This window comes from Monodelphis domestica, chromosome 2, assembly GCF_027887165.1.
Source record: "Monodelphis domestica isolate mMonDom1 chromosome 2, mMonDom1.pri, whole genome shotgun sequence".
Taxonomy (NCBI): Eukaryota; Metazoa; Chordata; class Mammalia; order Didelphimorphia; family Didelphidae; genus Monodelphis; species Monodelphis domestica.
The window spans coordinates 166,417,323-166,429,753 of record NC_077228.1 but is presented as its reverse complement, the minus strand read 5'-3'; the positions used below and the strand labels follow the sequence as shown (position 1 = coordinate 166,429,753).

The window sequence follows — 12,431 nt, the reverse complement described above, 5'->3', positions numbered from 1 at the left end:
AGAAACTGTGTTGTTACTCAGGTCCCAAACTACAGCATTCTCTGCATTGAAGACCATTCTTTCCATTAGATTCTTTCCATTACTGGATATCATGAAAGATTGCCTGGAACTCCTTGACTCTCTCTTGATACTGTGTCCTAAAGTTCCCTCATGGTAACACAACATGGTAACACAAATATAGAGAGGCTAGTTATTAATTTTGTTTCCAATATGAAGAACAAGATAGTTGGTGACCAACCTTGGGGGATGAAGTGGAGGAGGATCAATTATACTGATTCCAAACACTCAGATGATCCTTAAATGGTATTCTATATGAGGGAGGTAGGGAATCTACATTGCTTCAAGTCATTGCAATGTAGATAGACAAAATCAAGCAAGAGAACCTGGCCAATACATTCCAATGCATCCAAGTCCTTTTATGATAACTTTGTCAGTACATTACTCCCATCTATTTTGTCCTTTCTAGTCAATATCATGTCTATCAGTTCTTTTTTTTCCCTAAGCTAAGAAAGTTTAAAGAAGCTGACCAAAATTCAGGCACAGTGAGAAATTTTTTAGCTATAGCATTTCTTGGAGACTATTTATTTAGTTTCCTGGGGTTTGGATCTGTGTTAGTGATAGGGTGTCTACATCAATGAAACCATATCACTATATGATATGGGAAAAGTTTGTTATTAATAAAACCAAATTATAGTAGAAGATAATTTTGGAAGAATGTTTGAGAATAATATAATCAGGTTTTAAATGAAAATTAACTGTGAGCATATATATATATATGTACATATATATATATATATATATATATTTGAATGAATGGGGGGAGTGTATGTCTATGTCTGTGTCTCAGTGTATGTATATATAATGGCCTGTGTGTATAGCTGAGTAGGAAAGGAAGAATAAAAAAGAATAAATAAAGTCAGGAAAGACAGGATGCAGGATAGCAGTTTCTTGAATAGGTTGGACTTGGAAAAAAAGGTTTCTGAATACAAGACCAGGGAAATTTCCTTTAGGAGATTTTAATGTTCTTTAAGGAAGCCCTAGTTGGGTGGACAAAGAAATGTGCCAAGTATAAGGCTAAGTTACTAATCTCAAACTATATCCTGGAGAAAGCAGGGAAAACAAAGTAGTATGACCTTGTCATTATTTCAGTAAGTCTTATTAAATGTCACATGTCATATTAAAAAGTCACCAATTCTTTAAAGATAATTGTCCAAGGCTTTTGTGCCAATAGACGCAGGAGTGAAGACCAATTAAAAATGCATTATTAGAATCCATTAGTCCCAAATTCCAATCCATAAATTCCCTTCACATTCTAAATTGAGATGCCAGAACATTAACAGGGAAATCTTGAGCTCAGGACCATCTGAAATCATGGAGATGCTAAAAGAAAAGTTCTGTGGCAAAGACCAAGCAAGCATTTTGTTTACGAATATAACCTCTAATACTCTTGAAGAAAATTGCATCATCACCACAAAAAAGCCAGGACACAATCATGTAATGACCAACCACTTTGCAGAATTTCTTCACCTAACTCCTTCTAAATCCAAGGGGATATATTTTTTAAAAAGGACTGATTCATTTATAGACTATAGAACATATAGCCAAACTCCTACACTGTGAGAATTATTGTTTGTTTTATTGCTTAAACCTACATCATCTCTGGCAAGAATTATTTTAGTCAGCTTTCTGAAGCCATAAAATATTTTGCCATGAGGATTTTGTATATTAATCATTTGCAGTTAAAAAATAATTTTGAATTGTTAACATTATTAATGTATATGGCATTAAAGTTTGCGAAGTTATTTCCTCAAAAAAATCCCTTACAGAGAGTAATAGACATTAATATGGAATTTTACAAATCAGAAAATTGAGACTAATGGGAATAAAATATTTTTCCCAGGGTTACAGAGCTAAAGAATTTCAGACCTGGGATCCAAATGTAGATTTTCTGAGTTCAAGCCTATTACTCAATCCATCTTACCATACTACCTCAATAATGTTATATGTCAGAAATGTACAACATTAGTGACTTCTGTATTCTGCCCCACTATTTAAAAACCTCAAAAGTTTTATCTATGAATATACAGTATTCCTAAATAGCATATAAAACCTTTGGGGAAGAGGAAATTGTATATTTGTAAGCCCAGGAAGTAGCATAATGTCTGCCATATAGTAAGTGCTTACTAAATGTCTATTAGTTCCTTATTTCATTACGAAATGGATATGTTGGCACCAAGTTGATTGTAAGGTAAAATTCTGTATTTTAAACATCATTTTCTATTTGACTCATCAAGAAAAAAAGAATATAGATTATTGAGGCAACATAGCCACTAGAATAAATTATAATAAATGCAGAGACACAATGAGTCTTTTTTGTAACTAGGGCAAGCAGCCCTAAATCTGCCTTCTAATCAACAGTGTAATTCTTGCTGTGGAAATAGTGAAAAAGTAAATAAAACTTTGGTTGTGGGAAAGAGAGACCTTGTCATACCTTTTGAAGGTACCAGGAAACAAAGAATCCATCTATGAACACTGTTTCACCTCCCCATAGGTGAAGAAAAGAGGACTAGAAATAAGTTCACCTGATAGGAGCTTCATAACTTAATGAATTCCTTTGCTAACTTGCTACCAAATTTAGTTATTTCCACAATGTTAAAACAATGAAAGTATGGCCAAAATGAAAATGTAACAAAATATTTAATTATTTAAAATTGTATGTTTCTAAATTTTAGTCCCCTGAGGAAAAGTATAATTAAATCTGCCTTAGTTGTGACATTGAGGAAGGAAAAAATAAATATTATAATAGGGACCCTCTGTAAACCATAAAATGTTATGAATATTTCAGGTCCTAAAATTTCCATTGTTCTCACTTTGAAGAGAAATTTCTTAATTGCCTCCTTCATGTCCTTGTTTCTCAAACTATAGGTAATAGGATTAAAAAATGGGGCAAGGACAGTGAACATCACTGCAATCGTTGTGTCCTAGAATGGAGGGTAGCTGAAAAACATAGATACATGAGTGCCATACTGCCAAAGAACAATAGCAAAACAGAAACATGACTGGCACAAGTGGAGAAAGCCTTTTGGAAACCCTCTGTTGAAGGTATCCTTAGGATAACTCAAATGTAGGAGAGGGCAATGATCAAAGCTGCAGACACAATAGCAACAGCACCAGGAGCATTGGAGTATCTTTGCAGGCCAAGTTCAGCACAGGAACAAAGTCACAGAAATCCTGATGGATCTGATTAGAGCCACAGAAGGGTAGGGTGGAGATCCATGAAATCTCAGGAAATAATACAAGAAAAAAAAACAACAAAAGTGTCAGTGCTCATCTGGGCACAGAGTCTGAGAGTCATGGTTTGGTATCTGAGGAGATTACAGATAGCATATAGGTCATAGTTATTAGCAAGATGTCTTTGGTGTTTCTAAGAGAATGGAAGAAGTACATCTGTAGGAGGCAACCAGTGTAGGAGATTGTCTTCTGATCACTAACCAGGTTTGAAAGCATCCTGGGGATGGTGGCTGTGGTGTACCAGATCTCCAAGAAGGAGAAGATGCTGATGAAATTGTACATGGGGTTGTGGAGCTGGATATCCAGCCTTACAGCAATGAAGATCATGAGGTTCCCAGTGACAATGAACAGGTAGATGAGGAGCAAAGGGATGAAGATCAAGAAGTCCTCTTCCTTGGGGGAACAGAGAGAAGAAAGCCTCTGTTACAATTGATTTTTTTTTCCATATGATGAATTGGATCACCTCTTAAGGAAAGAAAGAACAAACACTGCCTCCTAAAGTGAGGACAGTTTTTTTACTCAGACTGAATCCATTGAATTTCTTTCCTTCTTCCCACATCAATTCACTTAAATTTACAAGATTTAGTTGTGGGGGACTTCCGGGTAATCATGGCTGCAATCTAGACGCCGCACGCTTCCTCTCCCCAGCACCGAACGAAATAGACTACATCAAAGGAGCATAAAATCACCTTTGGAGGAACAGAAGGACTCCCCAGTACCCCACAGAGGCAAAGGTATGTGGGGCTTGAAAATTTCCACACTAAAATAAGAAGGAAAAGCTTGCACAGAAAAGTGAACTGAGCCGCCCTTCCCCCACCCCACCTCCCCCACTAAACCAGAGTGAGCTACCTGAGCGCTCACCGGGACAGCGAGTGAGTGGGGAGCCTCTCTGTCTGGGGGGGCACTCCAGGGTCCTTGGGATCTGGGGACTGCCAGGAAAAAACGTCTCAGGGCGCTTTCACTGGAGAATCCAGCAGACCTGGACTTGGGGCTGGCTGCGCTGAACAACGCGTGCTGATTATCTGGGCGGAGCTGAATACCTGGGCTTGGAGGCTGGGAAGAACTAGTCTGAAGCAACCTAAATTCACAGAAAAACCGCTCTTATAACCCAGACCCCAGACCAAAAAGGAAAGGGAAATAAAACCACCAAAGGGATGGCTCACATGGCCCAAAATCAAGCCTCCAGGAAGAAAGGGAAAAAAAGTGACTATTGAAAACTTTTATGGTGGAAGTACCCAAGGAAAAGAGGAGAATGAGGAGGAAATCCAAAAAAATTCAGAACACGCCTCCCAAAATGGAAACTATCAACAAGCTCTGGAAGATCTCAAACTGGAACTTATCCAAAAGATGGAAACCTTCTGGAAAGAAAAATGGGAGAAAGAGATCAGCTGTCTGACAGATAAGACTGCTCAATTGGAAAAAGAACTCGAAGCATCCAATAGAAGGGCAGACAAGGCTGAAAAGCAAATCCAGTCCCTAATGACCAGAATTAAGCACCTCGAAGAAAGTGAGATGATAAAACAGCAAGAATCAATAAAGCAAACCCAAATAATTAATGAATTGGAAGAAAACAGAAAATATCTCACTGAGAAGGTCACGGACCTGGAGAACAGAGGAAGATGAGAAAATCTCCGTATCATCGGTCTCCCAGAAAAACCAGAGGTAAACAACAAATTGGATATTATTCTAGAGGAGATTATAAAAGAAAATTGCCCCCACGTTCTGGAGCAAGGGGGCAAAATAGAAATAGAAAGGATTCATAGAACACCTTCTATACTAAATCCCCAAAAGACAACGCCTAGGAATGTAATTGCCAAATTCAAGAGCTTCCAAGTAAAGGAGAAAATCCTACAAGAAGCCAAGAAGAAGAGCTTCAGATATAAGGGGGCTCCCATAAGGATCACACATGACTTAGCGGCTAACACACTAAGAGACCGCAAAGCATGGAACACGATATTTAGAAAGGCAAGAGAGCTGGGTCTCCAACCAAGAATCAACTACCCAGCAAAACTGACTATATACTTCCAGGGGAAAGTATGGGCATTCAACAAAATAGAAGATTTCCAAGCATTTGCTAAGAAAAGACCAGAGCTCTGTGGAAAGTTCGATATCCAAGCACAGAAAGCAAGAGAAACATGAAAAGGTAAATATGAAAGAAAGGGAAAAGGAGATAAATCTTTCTCTTTAAGTCAAACTCTCTTCTATAAGGACTACATTTACATCTAATTATATATATTAATATGTGGGGAAAATGTTTTGTGTAACTCTCATAAATTGTATCATCATAAGAGTAGTTAGAAGAAACATGCATAGGGAAAGATTGGGGAATTAAGAAGATTTGGGGAAAGTTGGGGCAAAAAAAGGAAAAGGGAGGGGGGAACCGTGATAATACTAAGATTAACTTCAAGAAATAGGGGGGGAATCAATAGAATAAACTTTCCCATATAAAGATACACATGGGAAGGGGAGGGGAAGAACTCTCATATGAGAAGGAGAGGAAGAGAGCGTGAAGTGGAATTACTTAAACCTTACTCTCAGTGAAATCAAATCTGAGAGGGAAGAACATCTAGATCCAGTGGGATCCTGAATTCTATCTTATCCATTAGGGCAAGAAAGAAAGGAAAATTAAGGAGGGGGAGGGGGGAGGGAGTACAAAAAGGGAGGGAAGGAGAGGGGGGAGGGGAAGGGAGCATAAAAAGAGAGGGGCTAGAAAGGGAAGCATCTCAAGGGAGGGGACTAGGGGGACTGACCTAAAGTAAATCACTGGTTCAAAAGGAGAAAGCTAAAGAAGAAAGGTCAGAACTAGGGGAAGACATCAAAATGCCAGCGAATCCACAAATAACAATCATAACTTTGAACGTGAATGGGATGAACTCACCCATAAAACGCAGACAAATAGCAGATTGGATTAGAACACAAAACCCTACCATATGTTGTCTTCAAGAAACACATATGAGACGGGTTGACACTCACAAGGTTAGAATTAAAGGTTGGAGTAAGACCTTTTGGGCCTCAACCGATAGAAAGAAGGCAGGAGTTGCAATCATGATATCTGACAAAGCCAAAGTACAAATAGACCTGATCAAAAGGGACAGGGAAGGTAAATATATTCTGCTAAAAGGAAGTATAGACAATGAGGAAATATCACTAATCAACATGTATGCACCAAATGGTATAGCATCCAAATTTTTAATAGAGAAACTAGGAGAATTGAAGGAGGAATTAGACAGTAAAACCATATTAGTGGGAGACTTGAACCAACCACTATCAAATTTAGATAAATCAAATCAAAAAATAAATAAGAAAGAGGTAAAAGAGGTGAATGAAATCTTAGAAAAATTAGAATTAATAGACATATGGAGAAAAATAAATAGGGACAAAAAAGAATACACCTTCTTTTCAGCACCACATGGCACATTCACAAAAATAGATCATACACTAGGTCATAGATACATGGCACTTAAATGCAGAAAAGCAGAAATATTAACTGCAGCCTTTTCAGATCACAAGGCAATTAAAATATTGATCGGCAAGGGTACATGGAGACCCAAATCAAAAATTAATTGGAAATTAAATAACATGATACTCCAAAATCGGATAGTTAGAGAAGAAATCATAGAAACAATTAACAATTTCGTTGAAGAAAATGACAACGGCGAAACATCCTTTCAAACCTTATGGGATGCAGCCAAGGCAGTACTTAGAGGAAAATTCATATCCCTGAGTGCATATATTAACAAATTAGGGAGGACAGAGACCAAGGAATTGGAAATGCAAATCAAAAAACTTGAGAATGAACAAATTAAAAACCCCCAGAAGAAAACCTTACTAGAGATCCTAAAAATTAAGGGAGAAATTAATAAAATAGAAAGTGACAGAACTATTGAGCTAATAAACAAGACTAGAAGCTGGTACTTTGAAAAAACAGACAAAATAGACAAAGTACTGGTTAATTTAATTAAAAAAAGGAAAGAAGAAAGGCAAATTAATAGCATCAAGGATGAAAAGGGGGATCTCACCTCAAATGAAGAGGAAATTAAGGCAATCATTAAAAACTACTTTGCCCAACTATATGGCAATAAATATACCAACCTAGGTGATATGGATGAATATTTACAAAAATATAAATTGCCTAGACTAACAGAAGAAGAAATAGTTTTCTTAAATAATCCCATATCAGAAATTGAAATCCATCAAGCCATCAAAGAACTGCCTAAGAAAAAATCCCCAGGGCCTGATGGATTCACCAGTGAATTCTATCAAACATTCAGAGAACAGTTAACCCCAATATTATACAAACTATTTGACATAATAAGCAAAGAGGGAGTCCTACCAAACTCCTTTTATGACACAAGCATGGTACTAATTCCAAAGCCAGGCAGGCCAAAAACAGAGAAAGAAAACTATAGGCCAATCTCCCTAATGAATATAGATGCAAAAATCTTAAATAGGATACGAGCAAAAAGACTCCAGCAAGTGATTAGAAGGGTCATCCACCAAGATCAAGTAGGATTCATACCAGGGATGCAGGGATGGTTCAACATTAGGAAAACTATCCACATAATTGACCACATCAACAAGCAAACCAACAAGAATCACATGATTATCTCAATAGATGCAGAAAAAGCCTTTGATAAAATACAACACCCATTCCTACTAAAAACACTGGAAAGCATAGGAATAGAAGGGTCATTCCTAAAAATAATAAACAGTATATATCTAAAACCATCAGCTAATATCATCTGCAATGGGGATAAACTAGATGCATTCCCAATGAGATCAGGAGTGAAACAAGGATGCCCATTATCACCTCTATTATTTGACATTGTATTAGAAACACTAGCAGTAGCAATTAGAGAAGAAAAAGAAATTGAAGGCATCAAAATAGGCAAGGAGGAGACCAAATTATCACTCTTTGCAGATGACATGATGGTCTACTTAAAGAATCCTAGAGACTCAACCAAAAAGCTAATTGAAATAATCAACAACTTTAGCAAAGTTGCAGGATACAAAATAAACCCACATAAGTCATCAGCATTTCTATATAATTCCAACACAGCTCAGCAGCAAGAACTAGAAAGAGAAATCCCATTCAAAATTACCCAAGACAAAATAAAATACTTAGGAATCTATCTCCCGAGACAAACACAGGATCTATATGAACACAACTACAAAACACTTTCCACACAACTAAAACTAGACTTGAACAATTGGAAGAACATTAACTGCTCATGGGTAGGACGAGCCAATATAATAAAAATGACCATCCTACCCAAACTCATCTATGTATTTTGTGCCATACCCATGGAACTTCCAAAAATTTTTTTTACTGATTTAGAAAAAAACATAACAAAGTTCATTTGGAAGAACAAAAGATCAAGGATATCCAGGGAATTAATGAAAAAAAAAATACAAAGGAAGGGGGTCTTGCAGTCCCAGATCTCAGACTATATTATAAAGCAGCGGTCATCAAAACAATTTGGTACTGGCTAAGAGACAGAAAGGAGGATCAGTGGAATAGACTGGGGGCAAGCAACCTCAGCAAGACAGTTTATGACAAACCCAAAGATCCCAGCTTTTGGGACAAAAATCCACTATTTCATAAAAACTGTTGGGAAAATTGGAGGACAGTGTGGGAAAGATTAGGCTTAGATCAACACCTCACACCCTACACCAAGATAAATTCAAAATGGGTGAATGACTTGAACATAAAGAAGGAAACTATAAGAAAATTAGGCGAACACAGAATAGTATACATGTCAGACCTTTGGGAAGGTAAATACTTCAAAACCAAGCAAGAATTAGAAAGAATTACAAAATGCAAAATAAATAATCTGGATTACATCAAATTAAAAAGTTTTTGTACAAACAAAACCAATGTAACCAAAATCAGAAGGGGAGCAACAAATTGGGAAACAATCTTCATAAAAACCTCTGACAAGGGTTTAATTACTAAAATTTATAAAGAACTAAATCAATTGTACAAAAAATCAAGCCATTCTCCAATTGACAAATGGGCAAGGGACATGAACAGGCAATTCTCAGCCAAAGAAATCAAAACTATTAATAAGCACATGAAAAAGTGCTCTACATCTCTTATAATCAGAGAGATGCAAATCAAAACAACTCTGAGGTATCATCTCACACCTAGCAGATTGGCTAACATGACAGCTATGCAAAGTAATGAATGCTGGAGGGGATGTGGCAAAGTGGGGACATTAATTCATTGCTGGTGGAGTTGTGAATTGATCCAACCATTCTGGAGGGCAATTTGGAACTATGTCCAAAGGGCGATAAAAGACTGTCTGCCCTTTGATCCAGCCATAGCACTGCTGGGCTTGTACCCCAAAGAGATAATGGACAAAAAGACTTGTACAAAAATATTCATAGCTGAGCTCTTTGTGGTGGCCAAAAATTGGAAAACGAGGGGATGCCCCTCAATTGGGGAATGGCTGAACAAATTGTGGTATATGTTGGTGATGGAATACTATTGTGCTAAAAGGAATAATAAAGTGGAGAAGTTCCATGGAGACTGGAACAACCTCCAGTAAGTAATGCAGAGCGAGAGGAGCAGAACCAGGAAAACATTGTACACAGAGACTGATACATTGTGGTACAATCGAAGGTGATGGACTTCTCCATTAGTATCAATGCAATCCCTGAACAATCTGCAGGGATCTAAAAAAAAAATACTACCCACAAGCAGAGGATAAACTGTGGGAGTAAAAACACCGCTGAAAAGCAACTGCTTGACTACAGGGTTGGAGGAGATAAGACTGAGGAGAGACTCTAAATGAACACTATAATGCAAACTCCAACAACAGGGAAATGGGTTCGAGTCAAGAACACATGTGATAACCAGTGGAATCATGCGTCGGCTATGGGAGAGGGAAAGGCGGGGGGGAGGGGAGGGGAGGAAAAGAAAACGATCTTTGTTTCCAGTGAATAATGTATGAAAACGACCAAATAAAATAATATTAAAATTAAAAAAAAAAAAGATTTAGTTGTGGGAGATTATTCTTTTGCTAATAATAATGTTTTTCAAGTATCTGACTTCTACATTAGAGAGATTTTCTTCATTTTCTTTCTCCCTAAACTCTTTCTTCTTTTTAACTTATCTATTACTGCCAAGGGCACCACCATCCTCCTAGTTGCTTTATCCAATCTGTTGTTAATCCTTGTTGATTCTACCTTTGTAATATTTCTATGATATGCACATTTCTCTCCTCTGAATTTAAGACCACTCATACTTGGATTTTTGTAGTATCCTGATAGTGGATCTCACTGCTTCAAAACTCCCTCTAGTTTAGTCCATTCTGAAGTACAGATCTGACCATTTTGATGCTTCCCTGTCATCTCAAGGGTCAAATATAAAATCCTCTATTTGATCTTTCTTAACCTGTTTTCTTCCTACCTATCCCATCTTCCTTAAATATATTCCTTATTTCCTTCTATATAAGATACTGGTGATTCTAGTTTCCATGATCCATTTTTCATTGCCTTCTATGTCTACTTGACTCTCCCTCCTTATGTCTCTCCCTCTTGGATTCCTTGGCTTTCTCCAAGTCTCTGCTAAAATCTCACTTTCTTTTAGAAGCCTTTCCTGATTTCCCCTTAGTTTTCTTATTTTCCTTTTGCTAATTATCTTCAACATAATTGGCACATATCTTATATGCACATATTGTTTACTTGTTCTTCCTTTCTTTAGAAAGTGAATTCCTTGAGATCAGAAAATGTGTGTTTTTATTTATATCTCTAACTCCTATTAGGTGTTTGCCAAGTTACTTCATCTTCCTAAGTCTTAATATCCTTAATTAAAAGAAGAGACAGTGTGATATAGTAGAAAAAGCATAGGCCTTAAATTTGGGAAGACCAATGGTCAGATCTATGTTCTACTACTAACTACCTGTGTGACTTTTAGTAAGTCATTTAATATCTCTAAGCTTCTGTTTTATCTTCAGTAATACTGAAACAATAATACTTATGCTACCTACCTCAATTAGTAATATAGCTTAAGCAGGGAATCTTTTACCTGGTTTTAGGTGGTTTGTGAAATTGCATGAAGAAAAATGAATTATATCTTTATTTTTATATAATTGGATTATTTTATAATCCTATGTATTTTATGGGAGCCAGGATGTCAGAGTAGAGGCAGAAACACATCTGAATTCACTCAATATTTCTCTTTAAAAACTTTATAATAAAGTCTCAAAATGAATTCTGGAGTGGCAAAGCCAATAAAAGGTCAGAGTGAGACATTTTTCCTGCTCAAGACAACTCAAAAGTGGCTGTGATCCAGACTGTTGACCAGTCCAGCAGCACTAGCAGCTGGCCTTGGAAATAGCTGCAGCAGTGGAACCAAGAGCTTCAGGAGCTCTCAGCCCAGAGATGATAAAGAAGATGGAAATTTTCTGAGAAAAAGACTAAAAAGGACCTTTTGCTGCCACTAAAAATATGACCTCATTGCATTGCCCATATACAGTTGTATGTTGTAGTTCTTGGGTAAAGAAGAGAATTAACCCTTGTGACTAAAGAGGAACAGGGGCCTTGGTCATAGTTCCAGGACTGAGAAGTATGCTTGTGGTCACTCTCAAAGCATCAAAGGGTGCGGTCACAATTCCAGGGTCAAGAGGAGCATTAATACTTGAGTTTCAGGAGAGCAAGGTTGTTTCCTAGAAAAAGAACAGCATAGACAAGGACAACAGTAATCAGACTTCCCCTTGGATCATACCACCTTCGAAACACCAAAAACTTATAGAACCCTAGAAGTAGCTCTGAAAATAGCAGCACAAATACCTGAATCTGGGGACAGTGCCCAAACCCAGTCTTAGGAGCAGAGTCCAACTTTAACATAAAGTTAAAAGTCAAAAAGTAAGCCAGAAAAACGAGGCAAACAGCATAAAAATCCTGACAATAAAAAGCTACTACAAGGAAGATGAAGATAAATATTTAAAAATCAATGATGTCAAAACAGCTAAAAAAGTCTCAAAGGAAAAAAAAAGTAAATAGGATCCAAGCCCAAAAAGACTTCATAAAAGAACTTTAAAAATCAATTGAGAGAGATAAAGGACTAATAGGGGAAATAAATGAGAATTATACAGGAAAATCATGAAAGACAATTTAGTAAGAGACAAAAAAAT

At 37.0% G+C, this 12,431-nt stretch overlaps 1 pseudogene; it reads right to left on the bottom strand.

Annotated features, from left to right (window-relative positions):
* LOC107651097 (olfactory receptor 6K3-like) overlaps nucleotides 1-10,434 on the bottom strand; it is a 29,275-nt pseudogene extending 18,841 nt beyond the window's left edge.
* Between the last annotated feature and the right edge of the window lie 1,997 nt (nucleotides 10,435-12,431).